This window comes from Lethenteron reissneri, chromosome 28 (assembly GCF_015708825.2).
Source record: "Lethenteron reissneri isolate LAM-NWPU_2019-01 chromosome 28, ASM1570882v1, whole genome shotgun sequence".
Lineage (NCBI taxonomy): Eukaryota > Metazoa > Chordata > Hyperoartia > Petromyzontiformes > Petromyzontidae > Lethenteron > Lethenteron reissneri.
In genome coordinates this window covers 10,437,691-10,445,118 of record NC_083806.1, presented here as the reverse complement: position 1 = coordinate 10,445,118, position 7,428 = coordinate 10,437,691, and positions in this window count along the sequence as shown.

Genomic DNA, 7,428 nt, shown 5'->3' with positions numbered 1-7,428 from the left:
TGCTTGATAACAAGCACTTGCCCCAAGTCTGTTCAGGCTATACGGGGGATCTTTGTCTTTGTGTGTATGCCCCTGTAAAAGTCCAGCCCCACAAAGACCTTCCCTTTTTCAGTCTGCCTATGGACTACCCACAAACTTTTTTTTTTTAAAACATGCCCCACTATTTCTGTGCAGTGCCTTGAGACACGGGTCACATTCAGACGCTGCCAAAATACGCACTGTGTTGTATCGTTCACACAGTTATCTGTAAAAGAGCGGACGCCTCCAGTTCAATTACATTTTGTTTTACCAGCTAAGAACCCCAGAGACAAGGGTAGACTCTTTTTCAAGGGTGACTTGGGTGTCACCAGGAAACCACTTGGAGCTACGAACACTTTTAAATCTAGATTTAAAATTCACTTCTTGCGTTCATTTTTTTGTCCTACCCCTGCACCTCCGATTTGCGTGGTTGACTACGTACAGTGGAAAATAAGTTCAACATGCATACACCAAAATGACAAAAGAAAAAACAAACCTATACACAACAACAACAACCGCCATGTCGGTGACGTCACCATGGCGCCTGTGCCAGGCTAAGTGCACTTTAAGGTCACGTCAAGTGTCGAACGCCCGATGGCAGGAGGTCACGGGACAGACTCAGGTTCCATGGGTTGACCGACTGAGATGACTGGCCGATGCACCACCTGTGCCCCCTACTGTGACAGAATCAACATCCAATCTTACGCCACCCGGTGGCCAATCTCAGGCATTATCCGCCTTCTGCCCCGAGGCTCTGTTAAGTTAGAAAAGTTTGTTTTTCACAGCTTAAAAATGTATATTCTTTCAAGAGTTAATGTAGTAATAACTAGATCGTTATATCCAGAGTGCCTATCTCAAGCCCGGCGATGTATTTATTGTTCATCAAATTCATATCCCGTGTGCAAGTGCAGTTGAATCTGGGTCCTTGTATAAGCACAGCCAGTTGGGAATAAAGTCAGCAGTGCTTATATCTGAAAAGTCGTGTGCTTGTGCATAAGAAGTTGTCGCCCACCAGTGCAATGGAAGCACGTGGTTGCGTTTATACACAAGCGCTGTGCTCATATCTCGTGGCCACTGTACTATTATCCGTGAAATCAATTTAAATGGAGCCACTTTTTTCATTACAAAGTGGCTTTGTGGCTAACAGGAGGAGCCGATGCAACGCGCGTTGTGAATTGGCCAGACTGTGTGGACCTGATGGCAACCGCATGGAGAGCTGAACCAGCCAACGTTCAAATTTAGGTGACCATTTGGGCAATGGCGCCTCTCTTCACAGCGCACGTAAAAGAGAGATATACGAGAGTGACGGAGAGTTGGAGACTGCACTTAATTCACATCACGAGGCCTGATGAGAAATCAACTTTTAAAGTTTCCCCGATGACGTGGTATCATAAAAAAGAAATTATCTTTTTGTTCGGCAATGTCGCTGACAAATGTGTTGAGTTTCGTGTCATAGTTTTACGCGAACCTCGGGCTTTGCTGCCAACGCAGCAGCGTTACCAAATAATTTGCGAGACTAAAAAAATGCTCCTCTCTTTCGCGCCGACATTCCTCGAGGTAACCTTGTTCGGAGTGTGTCAAGAGCTGTATATAACATGGCGTGCCCAGGCGCAACACGGCAAATAAAGAACTATGGCAACAACGTCAAAAAAGTTCCCCGACAATCAAGCGATCGAAAGATGGATCGTAACAAAATCTCTGCGATGTTTAGAATCATTACACACCACGGAAGCCGACCAGAGAAGAATGAGACCCCCGAATGTTGAATTTGGCAGCGTTGCACGGGGGAGTGTTTAATTGCTTGTACTGTGCCTCATCGAGAACGCTCAAGACTTTTTTTTTCTTTTGGAAAACCGGGACACAACATGTCACGTTACGTAACACGCAGTGCAGCAAAGAAAGCGGGGGTCATTTTGGCGAGCAAATAACATATAGTCTTTTCAGTTTACAAACGTTGTCAACATGAAAAATGTCGACTGTACAGATTCCAATTTTTAAACAATTTGCTCTTTCCACTCCGGCGTATTTTTTTTAATCACGACAATCCCCATCAACTTTGCCTTACAATAGAAAAAACACACACCGCATGCCACAGACTACCACCTCCTTACAGACAGCGGGCCTCTCTTCTTCATACAGGAGAAATCTTATGGCCCTGAAGAAAGCGCCAATGGCCCAAAATCCCATCCAAAAAATGCTTGCCTTTTCACGTGAACGTAATTTAAGCGCATTCTCGGTCGATTTTTCTTTTGAGCAACAAAACGACGAGCACAAGGGCTCCGATGCGCCGAGGTCCGTCTGCCAATGTGTAAATCCGCGAACAAGGTTTTTCGGCGGCATTTGCCCGAGCAGGCAAGCTGTGGAACTGGGTTTGGCTTCGCGAGTCTCCTCGTCAGCAGTGCGCGTGCTCCGTTACACGGGGGGGGGGCTGCTGTTGCAAGTCAAGAGCCATGCGCGTGAACGCCACGGGGGATTCATCTCTACGTCGCAAAGGCCGTGTTAACAATTGACGATGGCCCATTTGCAATTTCGATTGTCGTGCTTGCAAAACCGCCACCGCCACTAACGCAGGCAATGAATGAAACATTTTAATTCTACGATACCTCAAAGCTTCACAGTTGCTCTGCGATTCTATTCCGGTGGTGGCCGCGAATGAGTAAGATCCAAAGCACCTTTGGCGGGTTTCAATTTGGCCAAATTGAAGCGATACACTTGTCCTCTGGATGGCGATGCTTATAAAAATACTGCACTGCGTCACACATAGTTTGCAATGATAAAACCCGCGATTGATGAAACAAGCATTGGAAGAGCGGTCGGGACAAGTTTGCGTAGGGATTATGGTTAAAGATGTCACAAAAACGCTCACGTGTAAACAGTATCGGTTGAGAAAGTACAGTACCGTATTCATGTACCGCATTAAACATTTCCAAATGTGTCGTCTACATTTGAACGGAATGTGGCGGCAGCGTTGTTTATACAATCCTTCAACTCGTTCGTTACTCCGTGGAGCTTTTGTTTTACTGCGGTCCGTACGCAAATGCGCCACCACCCATGACGCGTACAAATTTGGTGCAGAAATTAAATATCATCATGGAATATTTATAAAAGAATTACATGCCTCGCACGTACGCGATTGCAAGGGGAGCTTTATAGTGGACAAGTTAGGGCATGGAAAAGCAGGACAGCCGCAGAAGCCTCGCGGAATGCACCGTACACATGTAATTGTCTCCATTATTCATAGGCAACCTGCGTTTCAGTTGAGTCAGTGCGTGACTCACAATCCGTATTCATGCAAAAGAGGGCAAGTAAATTAAACCCAGCAAAGCCTCCTCGGTGATTCTCACGACTCATCGCTTTCATCCCATCAACGAGTTTGGCTAATTCCTGACTCGCGTGGTTTTGCATGTGCAGGGACACGGGGTTCAATCTAACGGCGTGAACATTAATAGTTACACAGCGAATACATTCCTACCACTGCAGGAGAAATAATGCACACATTGCAAGGGCAACAGAAGAAACATTTCCTGAAACGAATCATGACCTCGTGTTATTCAGGACTTGTGACAATACAACGCCGGGGGACCTGTGACAATACTTCAATTCGTGTCTCAGCCCTTGCGTGCGAGGGTTATCGCGCGCACACTTTGATCCACGCACCAGATCGGGCGCTTTGGGCACGCTCACAGCTGCACAGAGCTTGCAACGCAAATTTCGCCACACGGGCAATACTTTTTTTCTCGTTTTTGCACGTGAAGCTTCTTTTTGGCAATCCATTTAACGATACTCGACCGTGCTGGTCGGTGCGCGTTCGTGAAAGGGGTGGAACACACAGGACCTTAAAAGTCGGCTACGGAAATATTTCTTCGCTGCCCTCTCCTGCCCAACACATCGCCCCCGCGGGTCTATAAAACCTGCAATGCACTCTTCAGGCTCAACCCATCTCAGCTTACCGAGATGTGCCGCCTTTTTTACGACGCCGAAAGTTCCTCCCTTGCCGCCTTGCTCTTGTCTCTCTCTCTCTGCGCTGCCAGGCAGCTGTGCCCGATATTTTTTTGTTTTACGGATGACGACGTGGTAACGGAAGGCACCGCGGCAGGCGCTACGAATGCCGCTTTTAGCCGTTCTCCGCCCGCTGTTTTGGAACATCATCTCGGATGTATCGCACGCCCCCACTCCTCCGCCCCCCCTCCCCCCCCGCTATGGGCTCAAGCGGCCTCTCCCATCTGCTTCCTTATTAACATCGCGGGTCCCGCGAGGCCTTCCGCGCCGGTGCGTCATGGCCAATATTAAACCAGAAGTTCTCCCCCGGCCCGATCCACTTCGGTGCCGGGCCTTCACAATGACACCCGCTCGCCCATTGTGTTGCATCTGAGCAGCTCACTTTGAGAGCCGCGAAAGCGTGTCAATACTTTACGTGGCCTCCCTCCCAATAGGTGGCTCACTCGCGTAAATATTGACATGACGCTCTCACTTTATTTTTGGCATCATTTGTTTGAGCAGGCGAATCCCTTACCGGTTTCGGCTTTCTCAGTCTCATCAGCAGGGTGTGGCCTGTTAAACAAACGCTGCTGTGCTGCCTAGTGCTTGGGGGACCGGACAAACAAACGCCGTTCGCCCCGCAGTCGTGTTGTACGCGTACAGCCCAACTCGCGCGAATCCGCTGCTAATTGAGGACCTCCCCATGCCGTGCGGGTCGCAGGCGGTTAGAGGACCGTATTTATGGGTACCACGGTGGCGAAATGTTAAACACCACGCCGGGTATGAAGGATGTCGTGGCTGCGATCCTGACCCCGACGCCTGCTGTATATTGGGCGTGGATTTTTCTCCGGGTCCTCCGGTTTTTCCCTCCACATTTGGAATCAACGTCGCGCGTTTTGGCTGCAATGCATTTTCCACGCGATAAGCCACTTCGTGACCAGGTCGCTTCTGAAAGAGAGCTACACAGTTCAAGTGGGGCCTTACCTGGTGAAAAAGAAAAAATATAATTCAGTGTGGCGATATTTCGCGATATTTCGCCACACTTGGGTCAGTGCGGGTCGGTGAAGGCTGGGAGCATAGATGTGGGAAAACAGAAGTAGAGTACAACAATAGATTTGGCTGCACTGCCCTCTGCTGCCTAACGCGTCGTCCCGCAGAAGCCGAAAACAACCCCAGGGGCTGAGATCACGCCTGAGAATCAACTCCGCTCAACTTCGGAGACGTGACGAGTGGGTGCGCACTCGGGGTGCTTTGATCACATGGTTTCACGCTTGTATGGTCGCGTTAAATGATGAAAGCGGACTATTCGTTTAATTAATTGTTATTGTGCCACAAGGCCATTGCATATCGTTAGAGATGTATTTGACACTTCTAAGCAATATCTGTACGAGGCATGGAGCGCTCCCCACCGGAATCAATCAGTTACCATAATTCAAGATCGCGAATTAAATAATATCAGTATTTTGTTGATATTTCTACCGTCTCATTTTGTATTGCTGTTGCTTCACATTGCTCATACAGTTTTGTTGAGATCAAGTCTGAATTTAACATTAGCTCAAGATTCGAATGTAATCGGTGATTTGACGCGTCGTTAAGTGCCGAACAAACGAAGGGAGAAAGGTCAAGGTACAGGCCTGCAATTGCTTGCTCCTGCCTCTGCTGGCAGAAGCACCCCACAAAGGCGGCAGGGAGGAGGGAAAGTCTAACAAACTGATACCATTGTTTCAACGGATGAAGAAAAAATAATAGGTTTTACCCTTGCCGGCAATAATACAGGAGGTGTTAGGATCTTCAAACACCAAAATAGACACCCCTGTTGTAAGGCGTCAAGTTTGAACATCTTAACCCCTGTATTATTGCTGGAAAGTGTAAAAAGCATATTTTTTTTTCACCGTTTTGGTACCGGCCAAAACTGGTCTCAGCTTGCCGTGCCAGATGATGGAACCCGGCGATCTCCGGATTGCAAGTTCAATGTGCCAACAACCGTTGCACACTATGGGGGTGGCGTCCTCGTTACGAGCCAGGCACGTACCCGTCGCGAACTTTGCACGATGCAGAAGCTGCACTCGGCACGCCGATGCCGGGCGTTCGGTAACCTGTCGCTGCGACGCTCTCGCGACGCACGCGTAGGGGAGTCGCACACGCAGCAGTGTCGAGCACTTGTATGCAACACCGCTCTACTGTGTCAATGGGCAATTTGATAAAAAGTCTAAAGTGTACCAGCGTGGAAAGGAAATGCGGCTATATTGGCACGGCACCAGCCACCTGTCAGACATTCTTTGAGCTCTCCTCCCTATCCCGACACTGACGCACGCAGACTTCTCTGCGCGACTGTTTGCGGGATAATCCCGGAAATCTCTTCAGCAATCTGCCACATGCAATAAACGATGACGACTTTGTTAACGAAAATACACCGAACCTGTTGTTTGCTTGACAGAGATGCTGAGCACGCACACACAAAGGAACCGAAACCTCAAATCGGTCAGCAACAAACAGCACTGCCATCAAAGTTTCAATCTACGGGAGTTCACACGTTTCTTGGATGGCGAAAATGTGATTTTAAGAGCTGAGGGAAAAAGAGACTATTGGGAGGCAATTCCAGAGTCGAGCCTGCAAGGAAGGAAGCAGCCCTTTTGGCAATCTACTCCTGGAAAACGAGGGCATTTTCACTTCGTACGTACAGGTGCTGGGGAGTTACCTGACCACACCTCACCAACCGAAGGCAGGAAACCCCCTACAGGCCACGCCCAGAATGACGAGACCGAGAACGTCGTTGATATGACCAAGCCCCCGCTCATCACTCTACGTCCAGCAGCGAGACTTTTTTTCCCCGTGACTTAATGAGTCGAGAAATCAATGACTTCAACAAACGGAAAGCCCAAGTCAAAATAAATGTACGTGCGTTTGTTATTCATCAAAATCGCTGGCCAGTCCATGGCTAGATGAAGGCCTCCCAAGCGGCTGCCACCTCTAACGACCATTCGACGTAACACTCTGCCCGACACCTCCACCAATCAGATCGCTCCATCTTCACGGCAGTTATCCTCGCGAACACATTCCGTTCCTTGGCTGCTAATCCATCACCAGTCTTGCCCGTTGGCCACCATCCTCGTCTTATTTTCTATTTATCGAGCGCCTTGGCTGAAGGCGATTTACATAGTTTAAAAGCGTGAACAAAAATAAAGAGGGATTTCGACGGCGAGGGCAGTTGCAAGGGCCGAGGAATGGGTGACCGTAACAGAGGGGACACGGGATCACGAAAGGGCAGGGAAGGGACGGGATCGAGGGGAGGGGAAGGGCGAGGGAGAGGCGAGGGGAGGGAATCGGCGATGGAGAAGAGGTTGAGGCTTCAAGAGAGGAACAGAAGGAGGTTGACATACAGGGGAATTCGATTCCAGTGATAGGAGATGCAAGGAGGGAGAAAGATCGAAA